Source organism: Tursiops truncatus, chromosome 17 (genome assembly GCF_011762595.2).
Source record: "Tursiops truncatus isolate mTurTru1 chromosome 17, mTurTru1.mat.Y, whole genome shotgun sequence".
Classification (NCBI taxonomy): domain Eukaryota; kingdom Metazoa; phylum Chordata; class Mammalia; order Artiodactyla; family Delphinidae; genus Tursiops; species Tursiops truncatus.
Window position 1 is genome coordinate 14,372,957 of NC_047050.1, and position 19,345 is coordinate 14,392,301.

The following is a 19,345-nucleotide window of genomic DNA, read 5'->3' on the forward strand; positions in this document are numbered from 1 at the left end:
AAATGTAAAATTTTACTTTGGAAGATCACAGGGTGCCGTGCATAATTATAAATGTAAACATTTATATGTCTTCCTGGAACATACATAAAAAGTGGAGATCTGGGCTTCCCTGGTGGCGCAGTGGTTGAGAGTCCGCCTGCCGATGCAGGGGACATGGGTTCGTGCCCCGGTCCGGGAAGATCCCACATGCCGCGGAGCGGCTGGGCCCGTGAGCAATGGCCGCTGAGCCTGCGCGTCAGGAGCCTGTGCTCCGCAACGGGAGAGGCCGCAACAGTGAGAGGCCCGCGTACCGCAAAAAAAAAAAAAAAAAAAGTGGAGATCTGCGTGATGCTTATAATAATTTATAATGTTATCAGAGAATAGAAAAGTTCTTCTAGAACTCACCAACTTCCAGGATGAGAAGCACAGGGGCGTGGTCAAAAGCTGACCGGGTTGGGTGTGTCAGATGACAGGGGGTGGCGGAAATGGGCGGAAGAGTTGATCGGCCGGGAACAGAAAGAGACGTGATAAGGATAAGGGTGGCATGGGAGAAAGAGTCCTGCAGCAGGCGGCCAGCTGCAGGGAGGTCCTACCACAACAGTCTCCCTAAGAGTGAAGCTTCCAGAACAGAGCAGAGGACCTGGGACTGTCCACATTTAACCTGAATCACCAGGGCCAGTTCAGAACAAGAAGAGATTCCAGGTCTGTTGTATTGAAATAATCTACACCCATTACCTCTGAGAATATTCACTAGTGAAGAGGTAAGAGGGCTCCACATGAAATGTCTTAGTATTACACAGGCAAGAGAAATACTTTTTAAATGTAAAGGAAATTTGGGGTTGTGAAATAGTGTGTGTTGTTTTCCTATTCTTCTAGCTTATGTCTTATAACTTGTATATCCTTATAAGATATAGCTACTATATATCTTTCCTCTTCTAATTTATATATCATATCTGCATTTATATATAGCATGCATATGTTAAATGTGCTCTTCATGTCAGCAAGATTGCTTCATCAAATACTTAATGCATTAAAATGGGTGTTTCCTCGTATTCAAAGTATCGAAGTTGATTTTAGTCACTTACATATCTCAACTGTCATAAATGCAGAATAGAAACAAATTTAACCACTTGAAAATGCTTACTTTGCTACTCATCAAATAGTAGCTTGCAGTCACTTTAGAAGATTTCATGATTCTGCATGTTTTCCTTTAAAATAGGTCTTAGAACCTGAAATTAGACGTCATTCAACTTTTTTTTTTTTTTGTGGTACGCAGGCCTCTCACTGCTGTGGCCTCTCCCGCTGCGGAGCACAGGCTCCGGACGCGCAGGCCCAGCGGCCATGGCTCACGGGCCCAGCCGCTCCGCGGCACGTGGGATCCTCCCGGACCGGGGCACGAACCCGTGTCCCCTGCATCGGCAGGCGGACTCTCAACCACTGCGCCACCAGGGAAGCCCCTCAACTTTTAAACTTGGAACATTTTGTAAACCTTTAAAAAGAAAGACTTCTTTATTGGCTTTACAAAATCCAGTTAGAGAATAATATGAAATGAATCTAATGGAAAGTCTCTCCCTTGATGAAAAGAAAGTCAAATGGAAACTTCTATAAAAGGATTGAATGAGCCACAGTACTTCAAAGTCTCTTGGAGTGATTTTAAGAATCACCTTCAGTCTGGGGACTTCCCTGGCAGTGCAGGGGTTAAGACTTCGCCTTCCAGTGCAGGGGGTGCAGGTTCAATCCCTGGTCAGGGAGCTAAGATCCCACATGCTTCACGGCCAAAAAACCAAAACATAAAACAGAAGCAATATTGTAACAAATTCAGTAAAGACTTTAAAAATGGTCCACATAAAAAAAATTTTTTTTAAAGAACAAACTTAAAAAAAAAGAGAAACTCAGTCTGGAAGAAATTTGAAGAATGCTATTCCTAATGATGTCCTCCTTTGAAGGTGTGAAAGGGCAACATCTGAAAGGTAAATCACTGATGAAATGCAACTGATGGGATTTTTGCTTTCTTCCATCATAGGTGCTGACGGCCAGCCATCATCATCTGAGGAAGGTGAATTTGGCAAATGACATGCAGGTTCTCCAAGACAGAATAATTGCAGAAAATCTTCAAAGGTACTCATATCAAATACTGGTCTCGATTAATTAAACCAAGGCACTCATTAAACCCGGGTACTCCATGTGCCTTGAAGAGGGGAATGTGTCACAGGTGGGGAATTATCAGAAACGCAGGAGTCAATGGTCCTGCCCCTTCCTGTAAGCGTTCTCCTCCTTCTTGGCGGAAAGAGCTGAAAGGCAGAGCCATTTCTTGAAATTCGTCTCCAGGAATGGCAAAAGAAGCATCTGAAGAATCATGTAACTTTATTAACATGTCATGAGATACTCAGGAAGCTCAGGGGAATTAGAGGGGTCGTTAATGGTAGGCCAGCTATGCACAGTCATCCAAAGTTTCAGGCATGAAAACTACAGATGTCACCTGTCTTGTTCACAGCTTGACCTCACAGTTTCTTGCCTTGGCCACATACACCGGTGCCAAGAGTGTCGTGGGACGCAGGGCAGGCCACGGAGACCCATCTCAGCAACACAACCTTGGCTGCAAAAACATCCCTAGGGGTGTTGGTTCATATGAATTTATACCCCACACCATGAGTCTTTGCTCAGATGTCAACTTTGAAAGTTGTTTCCACCCTCATTGAAAACTAGCACCATGGAAACTGTTGAGTTCCTCTTGGTTTTTGCAGCCCTTCAGAATCGTTGCCCTTTGCTTGATTTTCATTGTAAGTCTTGTGTTAGCCCAGGCTGACTTGGAATAAGTCCTTTAATCACCAGAAAGCTCGTGAACCTCACACAGACAGAACAAAACAAAACAAAATCTTCAAGTCTGACCTGAATTTCAGGTTTGTCTTTTGAGGGTTGATTTCTCCAGCTTCTCTTTCTAATACTTATGGGATTAAACATTTTGTCCTCATACTACAAATGGCAAGTGAAGAAGGGAAACGGCTGGAAATGGCTGGGAGCTTGGGGTTCATTCCTTGACATAAAATCATGAACACTGGCAGATTTTCTCTAATTCTCAGAGCTTTGTTGGCAGGTGGTCTGGGATCTCACCAGCAAGGTATTGGATGCTGGTTATTCCAGAGCTAAATCAACAGTAAGAGAAGACAAGTTGAAGTTTAGGTCTCCTTACTTCGAAACTCCAAATGGGAGAGGAAAATATTCCAAAACAAACTGAAAAAGATATCTGCTTAGGAAGAAGTTCAATCAACAGTAGAACTGTGACTTCTTAAGACTGCTTCACCGTCTTGAGTCCATTTGCCAAACCTTTTCCTTGTGAACCTTTAGTCCAGTGCATCAAGTTTTCTGTAAGAAAGAAACAGGTTGTCCTTGGGTATCATGTCATTCAAAATTAACTATAGAAGAGGCTGGAAACCCCATATCTTCCCAAGAGGTCACTGAAGACCTCTCCCGATGCTTTGATTTCTCAAAGCATCTGTCTTAGTTTCTCTTGTGCTTTGAAGAGACCACTTTTCTGGGATGCCATGTTGTTTATTATCTGGTTACTAATCTTTCATGTCACACTTTTCTCCCTCTAATGAGTCATTTCACCACTTTAAGTATCAATATTATATCCTTTCAATTCTCAGCCTATCCTTATTACGAGAAAATAGAAATGCATTTACTGTAATACTGGATGAAATCAGAATCACTTGCTCAAATTTAACATACATGACATTTATTTCCTAAAAATCTGTGGAACCGGGCTTCCCCGGTGGTGCAGTGGTTGAGAGTCCGCCTGCCGATGCAGGGGACATGGGTTCGTGCCCCGGTCCGGGAAGATCCCACATGCTGCGGAGCGGCTGGGCCTGTGAGCCATGGCCGCTGGGCCTGTGCGTCCGGAGCCTATGCTCCACAACGGGAGAGGCCACAACTGTGAAAAGCCCGCATACCACAAAAAAAAAAAAAAAAAAAAATCTGCGGAACCCCTGTTAGAGCTGGCTCCGATCTGCTTTTTTTGTCTTTGGACTGGAAAATTCAAATTCAATGTCTGACCAGCTGCCAGTTTCAGAGATCTCTGCCCTTCCTCATCCATCATTTGAGCTGGACTAGATAGCTGGCTGAGCCCCTTCCCACCACTACACCTGTATTCACATAGCCACAGTCCTCCCAGCTGGCAAATTTTGTAGAAAGAAACGGGTCCTCTCTGTGTGTGCTCAGACAGGCAGGTTTAGAAAATAGGACCATTTTAATGAGTCTTGGGGTTTCAAAATGCTGCCCTGTGCATTTTTGATTGCCTCTCTGCTCGTGTCATTGGGGTATAAAGTCCTTTCACTTAATATTTTTCCAGCTTTAAGAACTGCTTACCTGCAGTTCAGTGAACTTGGCATCACCTCCAAAATACATAACGCAAGGAACAGAACCAGGAGATGTTATACGCAAATCTCAGAAGCTGCCCAAGCGTCTCCTGGCTGTTCGATTGCCGGAAGATTCTCTCTTGTTCCAAGGAGAGATAGGTTGTATTCACGTATAATGACACCAAAAGGACAATTAAACTTCACAGCTTGGGGGAGGTTTTGAGAGCTCTTGTCAAAAATGTTCGCACCTGTGGAACAGACCGTTATGTTTTGTGGAGCTTGGTTTTCAGCTTGAAATACACCTGCCAAAATCTGAATGGCCGCTATTGTACCTTCGGGACTCAAAATCCGCACTGTCAGACAAGGTTTGGTGCACACAGATGGGATAACTTAGAACAGTGACTATGTTGTTTGTAAGGCAATTAAGACCTTTCCTAGCCCTGCTGATGCTTTTTGGAGATGGAAAATGTTATAAGCATGCCTTAACTGTGCCTCCCTGGGACTTTATTTATATTACTTTAATTATTTAAGTTATACTCAATACCTTAATTTGAATTTAAATATTTTTTAAAAATTGTCCATAGACTGTAATAGTAAGCAACATCTTTTCAAAGAATCAATTTCAGATGTGAACCCTAAAAACCACTAGCATTATCCTCGTCTTGGTATCCAAGGACATGTAAAACTTGGTGCAGTGTATAAAGAGCTGAATTGGGGCGTGCTAAGAAGCAGACTCTTGTGACCACTCTTAACATTTCTCATCAAAGAAGGCAATTTATTACACAGAATCCCAATGTCTGTTAAAATCATGTATTTGTTGTTAAAAACAATATAATCGCTACCTAATAGAAACTTCTTTTAAAGTTAAAAAAACACACACCCTTAACCCAAGCCCATAAATCTTTTCTATATGAAAATTTGCTAGGTGGAATCTTAGAAAATTACTCCTATTTGACTCTTTTTGACCTAAAAGGCAGTAATTTTATATGGTACTACCTAATAGTTTACATATTTGGGACCTTGGAGAACAGACAATTTTATTTGGATTTTTTTTCACCTACCTTTCTATCAAAACGGTTTCCAGTTTCTGCATTGTCTTCATCGTTCATAGTTTAAATTCGTGTATCATCTTCCATTACATGGATGTGGGATATAAGTTGATTTTGCTTTTTCCTTATAAGAGCAAATACTCAAAACACCACAGTCAGTGCCTTCCTTCGCACAGCAATTTGACTTGGTTGCATTCTCATGCCGGTTTTTAAACTAGGGTCTTCTACATCCTCTTTCCATCCGTCTGAAATGAAATACTTTCACATGTGAGTCTTGCAGTATGAATCTAAGTGATAAAGCAAGTGTTGGTTCATACAAGTATACAAATGTGCACACGTGGTATGTACATGGTTAAATGCATCTGTTTAGACAATACATCCTCCAAGCCAATGCGTTTGTGTGTAAAGAAAATCCAACTCCAGTGGGATGAGAAACATTGTGCCCGTCAGGCGGGCCGTCTTCAACTGGCTGCTCTCCATTCCCAGCTGACTGAGACCCGTCCCAGCAAATGACCCTCTCAGTCTGCTCTGGCTGCCCTTAGAATAATGCTTTGTCTCATGTAGCCAAGAAGCAAACTCCAGCAGTGTTGACGGACCAGAGGAAAAGCCTTTGCTCTTGCCCTAATGAAACATTCAGGCAGGAAGTTCAGGAGAAAATAGCAATGCCCGTGGGGATGAGAAATAGGGAATGGGAGGGGGGAAGCAGTTTAATTATGATGAGCGCAGGGGGGACAGTCACAAGTGGAGATCAAGAAAAAGAATGTGATGATGTCATTCTTTACCGGGACATTCACTGAAATGAAATCAGGTCACACACAATGGTCTTGTTCTCTGCCCAGACCCGTGTGTTACAAGAGGTTACTTTGTGGTCATGCTTCTTAGGAGGGGTCTAAGGACCCTGCTCACATTAAGATATCTCCCAAGACATCTTGAAGACAGATAAGGGCAGAATCGTTTCATCCAGTGCTGAAAAATGGCCCACACTAGGTTCACAACATGTTTTAAGATCACTGAGCCACAGTTTAGGACAGAGTGTTCGGATTCTTACAACACTGAATTTTAAGAAGCAGAGTGTAAGTACGCAACTTGGTGTCAGGCCAGATACCTTAAACTGGTGCCTTTTTGGTCGGGTGATTTTCAAGGGTGTTCTGAAGTTAAGACAGAATCTATTTCTCAGTAGAAAGTTAGCACTTCCTGAAAAGAAATACTGCCTTGTACCACGTTAAGACATTTTTAGGACTGATTAATTCTGCTTACAGAGGAAGCATTTGATCTGTGTCGATCTCAAGTGCCTAGTACCACTGGTGGCAGATACATTCAATTTTAGATTCCTTCTCTCAGTGGTGTCCTGATTTAACCTCATTCATCTGCTTAGATTTCACAAGAGGGCATCACAATTACAAATGAAGGTTAGCTTTTCTAAGAAGTTATCCCTGGAATAATTACGTGGTAGGGTCAGATCCTGTTAATAATATTCTGTTGTATTGCATTAGTAGGGCTTAAAACAAATAAGTCATTGACTGAGGCCCTTTTTTTAGGATATTTTTGCTGCATATTTATAATAGAGCTGAAACATTGCAGCCTTTTTACACTGGCATCTGTGGTTTAGAGAATTTGTAAAACTAAATGATTAATTTTGGTAAACCACTGGTCTTCGGGTTCATATATGTATTTAGGGACAAGGCCTTTCTCTCTCTTGTAGAATATACAAAGATGTAACAGTAAAATTGGATTGCAGTGGGAATTCATATTTGTCTTATGTTTTTGCTCTGATGACTAGAGAATCTTGTGTGGTGAGGGTGTAGGGAGGTGGTGATGTATACGCCACAAAAGTGTTTTGAAGCTGCTGTGGACTGTGGGTATCAAAATGGAAAGAGGCACATTTTGAAGGAGTCCTAATTTGGGCAGATTCTAACATGAACTGCAGTGATTTCTGCTTCCCTTCTTTTTAAGCGGAAGGTAGTTAGGCTATAGGACCTTTGAGAAAGAATAATTATTTAAAAATTTTAAAATAACCAAAATATTTCCGAACAAATGGTCAGCACCATCAGAAGTTCCCAAGTTTTCAGGACAGTGTTTAATTTTCTTTTCTTTTTATTTTCTAGTAGTCTTTAAAAGAAATCTTGAGTCTATTCTTGATAGCCAGTTGACAATGGCAGCTAAAATACAAGTGTTTAAGCAAATCCACTATTTACTAAGCAAGTAGGTCAGGCACGGCTTCTTACAGTGGATTTACCATAAAATTAATTTTAAAATTATTTGCTTTTACAGCTTTACCAAGAAAACGTTGGATGCATTTTCTACATTAAAATGTATTGGGTTATTATGTGAAGGACGAATGCTCCAGCAGGTTAAATCCATCCTACAATATTCATAGGAGTCTGGTCTGGCCGGACATGATGATACCCAGCAATGGACAGTGGTCATGAGGGAACTAGCAGCCTTTCAGCACATCAGTGCTGTGCTGCACGGGATATAGATATTCAGAATACCCCTCCCGATGATAAGTATATCAAAATATAAGTAGTCACAAAATTCTGCTGTCCAAAGAACCCTGCATTGAGAGTTGATTCTAATTAGAGGTATTTTGTTTACTATGTAATTTTCTACACAATTAGCATATATTCATCCCCCTTCCCTCCCTGGGCTGTTGTAAATACAAGATAAAGGATGTAAAAGTACCTTTGGAGGGAGCAGGTGTTTAGAGCTGCTCAAACACAACCTATTGTTATTATAATATTAAAAGGCTAAGGTATTGCCTGGTAATCATTAGTTCCCATCAGACTGTGCTATTCCCAGCACCTTATTTCTCCCTCATTATTCTTTTAGTTTTATATCTCTGCCAGTAAACTAATCCCAATGTGTATTTTTGATAGCTGGCAAAAATTCAAAAATGCTTGGCAAAGATGGAAGGCTGTAGAATCACTTGGATTATAACTATGTAGTCAGTGCATTTTTTAAGAAAAGCTTCAAAATGAAATACCTTTACTGGTTGAAGCACTAAAAATAAGGGTGAAGGGCTTCCCTGGTGGCGCAGTGGTTGAGAGTCCGCCTGCCGATGCAGGGGACACCGGTTCATGTCCCGGTCCGGGAAGATCCCACATGCCGCGGAGCGGCTGGGCCTGTGAGCCACGGCCGCTGAGCCTGCACGTCCGGAGCCTGTGCACCGCAACGGGAGAGGCCACAACAGTGAGAGGCCCGCGTACCACAAAAAATAAATAAAAAAAAAATGAGTGAAAAAAAATAGCTCCTACTGTATTATATGCTTGTAGTTGTTGGAATTCAGGTTAAAGATTGATTCCAAGTAATCTTTATGATTAGGAAAAAGATGTGTACGATCAGCTCACCGGGGAGAGGGGCTGTTGCTTTCAAGATCTTGTTGATTGGCTCCTGTTGGCGCTCAAATGGATCAAGAAATTGCCACCACCTGCATATCCCCCAGAGGCCAGAGAGGAAAAAGGACATCCTCCTGCCCTCTGTCAGTGCTTGTCACAAGATTGCCTTTCTCTTGGGGAAATATTTAATTGTCTGGTTGTTTTCTCCACCCCTAAGCATAGATTTATAGAGGAATTTCTTTCAAATGTCAGATACAATAGCAGCTTCGTAGTTTGTAAGGGCTAAAACGTCGCTTCTGGGTGAAAGGAGAGGAGTGTAATTTACATTTCTGGTTTGGAAGTCCGTCTTAGTGTAAAGAACTTTCTCTCTAGCTATGGAAATATTAAGACAGAGTTTGTGTGCTATGACTGGTATATGTATGTATGAATAACTGTTCCAGTGACAACCAACTCCTAAATGTGACAGACAATATTTCGGACTATCGAAACATGGATTTTTTTTTTTCTTCCGGGCTCCTGTTGAGACTGTAAGACCATGCAACCATCTACCTGGTAATCACTAGGCTGAGCTATTGGCCTTCGTGGGTGTCTGAAAATGTACACAGTGATGTGTGTTAGGGTCACGTGAAAAGAGCCTTTGGGAGAAGTTCGAGTGTTGTCACCAGCAAAGGTGATCTTCTCTTCTTAAAATAGAAAACTCTCTTTTTCTAAGTTATAGTGGTGCAAGAGAGAAGTGTAGAGTAGTGGTTAGAAGCACAGATTTGGGAGCCAGACTGTTGGGTTCGAATCTCTGCTATGCCGTTGGTTAACTGTGTAGCTTAATTTCTTTGTGTCTCAGTGTCCTTATCTGAAAAATGGGGGCCAGTAGTAATACTGACTTTGTTTTGCTGTTTAGAGAATTAGATGACTCCATACGCATAAAGGGTTTAGAACAATGCCTCACACTCAGTGAAGTGCTTTGTGCAAGTTAACTATTACTATTACTTGTGAAAATTTTTTAAATCCAGAAATGCACAAAGTAGGTAAGTTCCTGTAACGTTAGTCTGCTCATAACTCCATACACTTAAATACACACCACACACACACACACACACACACAGGCAATATATAGAAACCAGTCATGGGGTTTCACCATGAGGCACTTACAAGGTAGGTCGATGGATGGGGCAAAATGAACATAAGGACCATTGATGGAAGAAGCCTAGTGAGAGAGTTGAGGATATGAGAACCTGGGGGCTTTAAACAGTGAGTACTGGGGTAAATTAATTGTAAGGCATGAATAGAAAATAAGAGAAGAAAATATGTAGTGAATAAGAAGCCAGTGGGGAACAAAGAGGGAATAGAAAAGAATTTCTCTATGTTTTCATTCTACGCTTTCATTGTCTACTTCTGCTTCCACGCCTTCTCATCACCACATACTCCAACCATCTTGACACTTGGCAAGAGGATAGTGGAGAAGTTGATGAATACTCCAACTGGATGTGCAGAAGGAAGGAGAAAAATATATGCAGAAATTGATCAAGGAAAATTATGTATTTGAAATTTATCATAGGCTTACATTTGTGTATTTCTGTTGTGGTATTCATCACATTGTATTTATCATGCTTTTGATTAGTTCAGCTTTTTGGATCTGTGGGTTTACATTTTTTAACACATTTGGAAATTTTTCCAATATTTCTTCATGTACAAACGTCCCCCTCTTTGTACCATAGTCCAGAAAAGTGTCTCTGGAGGGACATACTTCACTTGTGTCCCTTCTCTCACAGATCACAGCCTATCGTCCAGTGTCTGAGACGGTTGCTTCGTATACTTTGTTTTCGGGCTGTTTACAGCAGAAGGATGAGTGTGATACCAGTTGCTCCATCTTGCCTGGAAATAGGAGTCCCACCATATTTGTATTCAGACTTTGTTTTTTTTTCTTTTCTCCTTACTAGTCAATAAGACCTTTCAAGGCAGTAAGAGGGTCTCATTCAATGCCTAACATGGAGTTAGCACATAGCGGGCGCAGTAAATACTATTGAAGGAAAGAATGAATGGCTATTGTTAAACTGATCCACAATATTTAGGGTCTCTGTATTTAGTTGAGACATTGGTGTAAATATATAAGTGCTTCTGTAACATGTGCTTTTTTAAGCAATAGAGAAAAATCTATCAAACTGAGTTCATATAAACTAGAGATCAATGCTAGGGTAAGCTAGTCTTACATTAAGATTACTTAAGGTTCCTTATAGCTGTGACACACCAGTATCCAGAAATAGGAATCACACGTTTTCAGGTACCTGTAGGACACTCGTGACAAGTTATTCTAGAATTCAAATTAGTGGTGGCTGTTTTTAACATTCATGAAGTTGGCAAATGCAGTTATGTACCTTCAGGGATTTCTGCCGCTAAGTATATACCAGGATTATAAACATCCAGACTATAGTTTCACTTACCTTAGTCTCCGATGGCCACGGACTGTGATGGCTTTTCATTTACACAGCAGGATACATTGAGTTGGTCTTTCAGATGTCTATCTAGCTTTCTCTCTGTGGTCAAAAATAGACTTATAAATTAAGAATTACGGTCAACTGCACAAATTGGGCAGAAAAGAAGCCCTGCATTTTTTTGTTAAAGATTTCTCTCTGAAACCTTAATACAACACCTGTACGAGCGGTTGTATATAAGAAATACCTGTATCTGGAAGAATATAGGATTTGTGGAAGTCTTTTAAAAGTCTGTGATGCTTAAAATCTCTGGACATGGGATATTTCCTATAATTAGAATACTTTTACCTAACTATTTAAAGGGTCCCTAAAATTCAGAATTATTCCAGTCCTAAACACACACACACACACACACACACCACACACCACACACACTCGTGTGTACAAACCACATTACTGATAAGTTATTCCTGTTCTATAGGTCAACTCAGGGTTCCTACAATATTGCTGTTATCAAAACCACAGCCTTTTAATACTTAATCACATTTGATCCACGGGATTCTTAAAATTTCCTTTTGTTCCTTTTTGTCTATATCTCTGGTTCCCTTCAATGACAGGCAGCAGTTTTGTAGGCCCAGGAACTCAGCTGTGAATGCGACCTTGGTTCATTCTTCCAGTTACCTTTGGCAACTCACCTTTTCATCTTGATGCTTTGATTACACAACATACCAGATGGAAATAATAATTTGATCTCCACATGAGTGTGAGGGAGCCCTGAAATTCTAATATAAGATAACAAAAGCTGGTTCGTTGTTGAGGGACATTTTTTCAAAATAATGACCGTACTTGTTTAAAGCCTGAGTGAGATGACGTTTACAGAGCAGTGATTTACATTTGTGGTTCCAGAACTGTTCAGAACTGAAGGTTTTCTTTCAGTTTGTTTTTCTCCAACGTTCCCTCCCCCCTTGATTTACATTCCCCAGTTAAGAATTTAAAGTGAACCTTTGCCAAAGCCTCAGGTTCCACCTGGTTTGGGGTTGAAACCACATAAAGCCACTGAATTTTGCATAGTTTCCATTTGAAATGATGTATCAACTTAGTTTCTCTTTCCCTGTGAGCCAGGCTTACAGGAAACTTGGCCAGGCTTTCGATGAACCTGCTCTGAGTTTTGATTTTATATCAGACCCTAAAATGAGGCCACTCACCTAGTTCTGTCTTCCAAAAAGCTCTTATTATAATGTCCCCAGAGTGTGTCCTAGCAGCTGAGGCACAGTTCTACCTTGTTTTAGTATAAGGTGAGGGAGAATTTCTCAGCTACTTGGAACCCATTCTAATTGAGAAACCAGTCCGACTCCATAACAGAGGCTCTTACTGTCAGGCATAACACTTCAAGGAAAGAATTTCTTTTGAAGTCCCAGCAAAAGGGTTTTCAAATAAATAGCTCAGTGAGACCAGGTTAATTCACTTTTTCTTTTGTTCCTTCCTTCACTTAAGCATCATTTAATTCTCGGTGAGCGAAGTATTGAGAGCCTGACATTTGTGGATCTTACATTTTAGTGGCAGAAGACAGAAAATAAAACAAAACATAATACATAGGTCAAATATATATAGTATATTAGAAAGTAGTGAGTACTATGAAATAAAAGAGAAGTCGAGCAAAAATTAGCAATCAGTGTAGGTTGCAATGTTAAGGAGGGTTCACAAGGAAAGTGTCATTGAGATGTAAGATTGGAACAAGACTTGAAAGTAGCGAGACACACCATTGTAAAGCAATTATACTCCAATAAAGATGTAAAAAAAAAAAGTAGCAACCGGATATCTTGAGGAATTCCAGACAGAGAGAAGAGCTACAGCAAAGTCCCAAGATCCGTACGCATTAGAGGAACCACAGTGAGACCATGATGATGGAAATAGAGTGAGGAGACGGAAGAGTGGTAGAAAATGAGATCAAATCAGTCACGATAGACCAGCACCTGACCTGTGAACCATGAGAAGGCTTTTGGTTATCTCCCTGGATGAAACGGAAGCCATTGCAGGATTTTGTACAAAAGGATAGTACATTCTCATTTCTATTTTAAAAGCCTCTCTCTATCTGTCATGTTGAAGTAGACCACAGATGGCAAAGGTGAGGAGATACTGATTACAAGCCTACTGAAAGAGAGAAGAGTGCTTCTGATTTGGTGGAAGTAGTAAAAAGTAGTCAGCTAGCTATCTTGGAAGCCAGAGTTAACAGTATTGCCTGACTTACTGAATGTGGTATTGGGAGGGGTGGGGAAGAAAAGAATCAAGGATGCTTCAAAAGTTTTGGCCTGGGCTTCCCTGGTGGCGCAGTGGTTGAGAGTCCGCCTGTCGATGCAGCGGACACGGGTTCGGGCCCCGGTCCGGGAAGATCCCACATGCCGCGGAGCGGCTGGGCCCATGAGCCATGGCTGCTGAGCCTGCGCATCCGGAGCCTGTGCTCCGCAACAGGAGAGGCCACAGCAGTGAGAGGCCCGCGTACAGCAAAAAAAAAAAGTTTTGGCCAAAGCCACTGAAAGGATAGAGTTGTCATTAATTGAAATCAGAAAGGCTACAGTTGGAAGAGTTCTGGGGATGAAGAGTTCAGTTTTGGAAATCAAGTTCAAAGTGTCTGTTAGACCTCCACGTGGAGGTATCATTGAGTCAGCAGGTGGTTGGGTTTATGAGTTTGTATTTGGGAAGAGGTTTGCACTTGGAAGTCATTAGCATCATATCAACAAAGATGTGAGTACAGACAGAGGAAAGAAGAAAAGACGAGCCTCTGCCTCTGTGGTACTCCAACATTAAGAGGTCAAAGAGAAGAGGACAGATTAACAGAAGATAATGAGGAGGAACCCAGTGAAATGGGAAAAGAAGAAGGGTAGAGGGGTTTCTGGTTTCCTAGAAACTGAATGAAGACAGTGTTTCCGGGAGGAGAGTGAGTAACTATGTATGGCAGGTCCAGCATGATGAGCATTGAGAACTGATCGTTGGATTGATCTCCTTGGCGGTCATTGGTGCCAAGTCTGAGAGCAACTTTGGTGAAGTAGAGGGAGAGAGAGCCTGATTGTAGTAGGCGTAAGAGAGAGTGGGAGAAGCAAAACTAAGACAGAAGTATGGCAACACTCCCAAGGGCTTTGCTGCAACCGGAGCAAAGGAATGTGGAGCAGCAGTTGATGAGAGACAAGAAGGTTTCTAAAAGATGGAAGAAATAACAGCATGTTTTTATGCTTATGGGAAAGTTGTAATTTGGGGAGGAAGAATGATGATCTGAACAAAAGAGGGTAGCGTTGCTGGCGCTAAGATTTTTTGAAGAGGAGAGAAGAAGAAGTAGAACCTAGTACGCAGGTGTAGAACTGGCTTCAGACAATGAGAGCACAGATAATTCATCGACTCGAATAGATGAGAAAGCAGGATATTGGGGTGCAGAGGCTGGTAGGTGAGCAACTCAGGGACTGGGGTGGGGGGAAGCCTGTGGAAGTTCTTTTCCAGTTGCTCCCATTTCTTGAGTGAAGTCCGAACCGAAGTGATCTGCTCGAGTGAAGGAGGAGTGCTGAGGGTGTGAGGAGAGGGGAGGTGACTGGAAGGGCATCTCAGAGAATGGAAGAGCACCTGGACGAGGGAGAGCAAGTGTGGTTGCGTGGCTGCACTTGGGACTCTTCCGGGCGACACGTTTTTTTCCTAGGCATGTTTACTTGCACAGGTACAAATGAGGAGCAGGCAGGGAGCTGGATTTCACTAGGGTTTTGGTGCGCCAAGCAAGGATGGTGAAGTGATGGAGAAGGAAGTGGGTGGAGAGTATTTGCAAAGACTCATTACAATGACTGTGTAAAATGACCTTGACCTAGTTAGGAGGGGTTGAGGATGTCAAGGGAGGAAGGGCTGGTCAAAGAGTGGTTGGATCAAAGGACTGGAAAGCCCCTCTGCGTCGAGAATTGCTGGGGTTGGCATCGTGGAAAGACAAGACACGTCCGAGGGCAGGAGGCATGAAACTGAGATGACAGGAAGGTGACAGTACCAGCCCGGTACTGCTAAGGGCTGGGGATTGACTAGATCGGCCCCGGGAGTAGCTAGGGTAGAGGAGAGGTGGTCCAGAAAGGTAGAGGCTATGGAGCTGGTAAGCTCACATCACGAACTTTGAAATTTCCAAGAATTCAGACAGTGTCATAGCGAGGAGGGTGAGAGTGAAGCAGAAGCTAAAATCACTTGGAAATCAGGAGGAATGTCCTGGGGTCCATCTATGGAAGTAGTAGACTATGTAATCTAATAACACGAGCTGAAATACGATGAGAAATAAGAACACACAAATTGAAGGAGGAAGAGGGGGAGAGAGGTGCAGGCAAGCCGGCAGGTGAGCCGGCAGACTTTAAGGAAGATTTTAACATAACCGTCAGAAGATACACCCAAATTTGCATTCAGTTTTCCAGAATTATATTATTCAAAGACAGCGTGGTTACCCGTGAACCTGGATACATCATTACATTTCATAGAAAGCGACATTTTGCCACAATGAATTTTTTCCCTTTCCCCTGCCAGAAGCCGTCAAGATGCCCCATAACTTGCTGCTTCTTGATTTACAGGGAAATAAACAAGAAAGTCCTTAGAAAGGTGCCAAACGATAGAAGCACAGAAGAAGGAATCCAGTTTAAGCATCGATGGTCTAGGCTTGCTTTCTGGCAATAATAAACCAAGTATCTTTGCTGGGAGAAAGAGCTGAAGTCTCTGAAGGGCAGTGAATAGTGCTTTATATGTATAGCGTTGACTTTATTACCCCTTTTTATGGTTTTCCATCTTCTCCCTACTTTAACAACAGATCATTCAGATGTGAATTTATTTTGATGACATCTATACGATTTTATGCCTGTAAAAGTAATAGTGTTTATCCTGGTGATGGCTCAGGGGAGATGATCAAATTTTTATATTTTCATCATTAAGCCATATTCCATTCTTGATGCCATAGGCATATTTGAAAAAAAAATTTCCTGGAAGTCAGGACTGGCACCTTGGTCGGATTCTGTACAAATCTGAGCCCACAGATACTCAGAAAGTGCTCAGCGAGACTAAGTCACTGGACTGTTAATCCCGTTGCAAGTTTCATGTTGTAGTGGAAACAAATCCTGTTTTTTATTGGAGTGGAATCAAGAAAGATGGCCAGGTAGAAGGTCCCCTTTTTGTGTTTATGAGTCATGTCTTTACCTGTGGTGAGTCAGGGCAAGGATGACACCAGGTGACTTGTTTTAAAAATCAGTAAAGCAGAAGAAACCTTCCTTGCACTCTTCTAGGAAATCAGGGAGGGAGAAAGAAATATTCATATGGGGAAAGAACGTTAAGTAGAGGGTTTTTAATAAATTAGGATCTTGCTTATACTTGACTGTAAATAGCAATTATAAATTACAGTGAGTTTCCCAGGCGGCTGATACTATGTGAAGAGGATTTTGTGGACTTCCCTTGAAATGGCAAATCTCAATTATTCATTCCATTTGATAAATGTCAATGCATACCTTCCATGTGCAGGATATTGTGAGGATGTGATGTTGGGTGTGACCCATGGGCTCTGTTCTCAGAAGCTTACATTCTAAGATGACCCTAAGACTGCCTGGTGTGAGCTGAAGCTCCCTGCCAGTGTGATTGCGAGAAACTGCATCTTTACAGGGGTCATGAGTGGTCTTTAGCTCTTGGTACATATATCTCAAAACTCGTAAGTGGCTGATAACTCCAGCTCTATTGTTTGTTAGAATATATTTCAGAAAAATGATCAGAAGTTAATAATGTAAACAAGGTTGTACTGTAGAGAACAGGGAACTACATTCGATATCCTGTGATAAACCATAATGGAAAAGAATATGAAAAAGAGTATATGTATATAAAACTGAATCACTTTGCTGTACAGAAGAAATTAATACGATGTAAATTATCTATACTTCAATAAAATAAATTTTAAAAAAGGAAGTTAAGGGCTTCCCTGGTGGCGCAGTGGCTGAGAGTCCGCCTGCCGAGGCAGGGGACACAGGTTCGTGCCCCGGTCTGGGAAGATCCCACATGCCGCGGAGCGGCTGGGCCTGTGAGCCATGGCCGCTGAGCCTGCATGTCCGGAGCCTGTGCTCCACAATGGGAGAGGCCACAGCAGTGAGAGGCCTGCGTATCACAAAAAAAAAAAAAAAAAAGGAAGTTAATAATGAAAATTGGCCAGATCTTCCCAAGAACTGTAAAGTTCGTAAGTACAAATTGCTAACACAACCAAATGCCAGACTTCTGCTGACACTCGCCAGCTTAAGGACGCTCAGGACCGTGGCACGAAATATTTCCCAGTAACTTTTTCATCAACTAGGTGTTCTGAGTGCAACAAAATCCCTCTTCTCATATTCTAAGTGTGGTTAACATCCAGGCAGAGAGCCCTCCTTCAATAGCCTTGAAACAGAAAGGGCGTCCTCCCTGAGCTATTGGCTGTGTTTTCATGCCAAGAAGAATTTAAACTTATGGACTTTTGTTCCCAAAGATCAACCTGTCTTTTCTTAAATTTTATTTTATTAGTCAGTCTGTTAAAATGATTTTTTTATTAGTCAATATTTTTAAATGTTTCTGTTTCAAAATACTTGTTTGCTGAAGCTTATAGAGTGAGGTTTTGTGAGTTCCACTCAAGTTATGGGATTTGCTTCATAAGAAAGATAGAAAAAAAAAATCAAAATAACCACCTCTTGTAAGTGTCTGAAAGATGGGAATAATCCAAAAGTACTTTAAACAAAACTCTAGAGATACAAACAATAAAATGTCAGTGTGAATGGTTCTTGTTTGGCTTCAGCTGGCAGCTTGAGTGAGGATGGTCTTGAGAGTTCCCGTCGAGTTTGCAAACAGGGGAAACAACCCGCTAGCCAGCATATTGTTCCATAGAAGGCCTTGCAGTAGGAACCAAAATACTACAAAAACCTTACAATAGCCATGTCACTGGGGGCAAGTGAAAAGACAAGGCGAATGACCAGCAGAGCAAGAGGAAAGAACCGGAGGTCAGAAGGACAAAGGGCTCTGCGGAAAGGGCCAAAGGTGTCATTCCAGATGCCCCAAGCCAGAGGATGGCCAGTGTCAGCAGGAGATTCCTGGGCAGCTTAGGGACTAGGCAGGCACAGCGTTTTGGTTTACTTAAAATACCAGTTACGCAGAAACCAGAATTGCAGGTGTCTCCAAAGGATGTATTTTTCCACATGTCCCTAAGTGAATAGAGGATAGACAGAAAGCTGGATAGATAGATTAAATGAAAAATAAACAACCATTATCCATACAGATTTAAAGGCTTAAAAATGAATGAGATTCTCAGCGTGTGGTTCCTATCCATATAGTGTGGACACGTGTGTGTGCGTGCACGTGTGTGTGCGTGTGCGTGTGAGTATTTCTCTAGAACTGCAGGGAAAATGCATGATGAAAATGATGCTTGGATAATAAAATCCGTATGTGTTTCACTGGGGTGGAGCAGAGAGAGACAAAGATGAGGGAGATGAGAAAGCGGGAATGTGTAAATAGTTTGATTTCCTACACCCTCCCCCCGCCCCCAGGATAATGCACTAAACTAAAAGAAGGCTAGTTTTGCTAAATAATTTAAGCCAAACAATAAAATGTGATCTAGTCACCAGTTTCTTGCTTTCCCAGTAACTCTTTTTATGTCCAAGCCCACAGTCTCTATCTTCTTCTAATCCCTTTCAGTCTTCTTGCCCTTTGCCCCACGTGACCTTTGGCACATTACCTCCTAACCTTAAAAATGAGGAGTTCAGAGTTTCCTGGAGATTTTGATGAAACTACCTGCTGTTCTCCTCTACTCTTTCTCCCACCACTGAATTCAAATAGAATTGGCAGACTGTATAAATATGCTAATTTTATGAGCCACCCTAAATCCCCAGTTCAACAATTCCTGTGAGATGGGACAGTTGTCATGATTGGTTGGATTTCATAATTCTCCCACCACCACTCCAATAGGAAAAAGAATGAAAAATCTTATAGACAAGAGCAAATTCTAATTTCTTCTCTCATACAGAAAGTCAGTGAAAAAGTTAGATCTGATTCTCAAAAGATGGGTCAGTTTAGGATTGTGCTTTGAGATTGAGGCAACTCTTGATGGTTTTTTCTTGCGATACTTGGTTTTCTTTAATTATATACTGGTAAACTCTGCCTAGAAAACTGGAGTATTTGGTTACCTAAAATTTTCTTTGAAAAATCCA

General features: G+C 41.7%; 1 protein-coding gene across 14 annotated transcripts in view; it reads left to right on the plus strand.

Annotated features, from left to right (window-relative positions):
* Window positions 1–19,345, plus strand: part of SULF1 (sulfatase 1) — a 161,840-nt gene that overhangs the window by 34,064 nt on the left and 108,431 nt on the right. For all 14 annotated transcript variants that reach the window (XR_012327208.1, XM_073794489.1, XM_073794494.1 and 11 more), the window contains one exon: window positions 2,003–2,097. The gene's annotated coding sequence lies outside the window, so the exon portion shown is untranslated. The remainder of the gene's footprint in view (window positions 1–2,002; window positions 2,098–19,345) is intronic.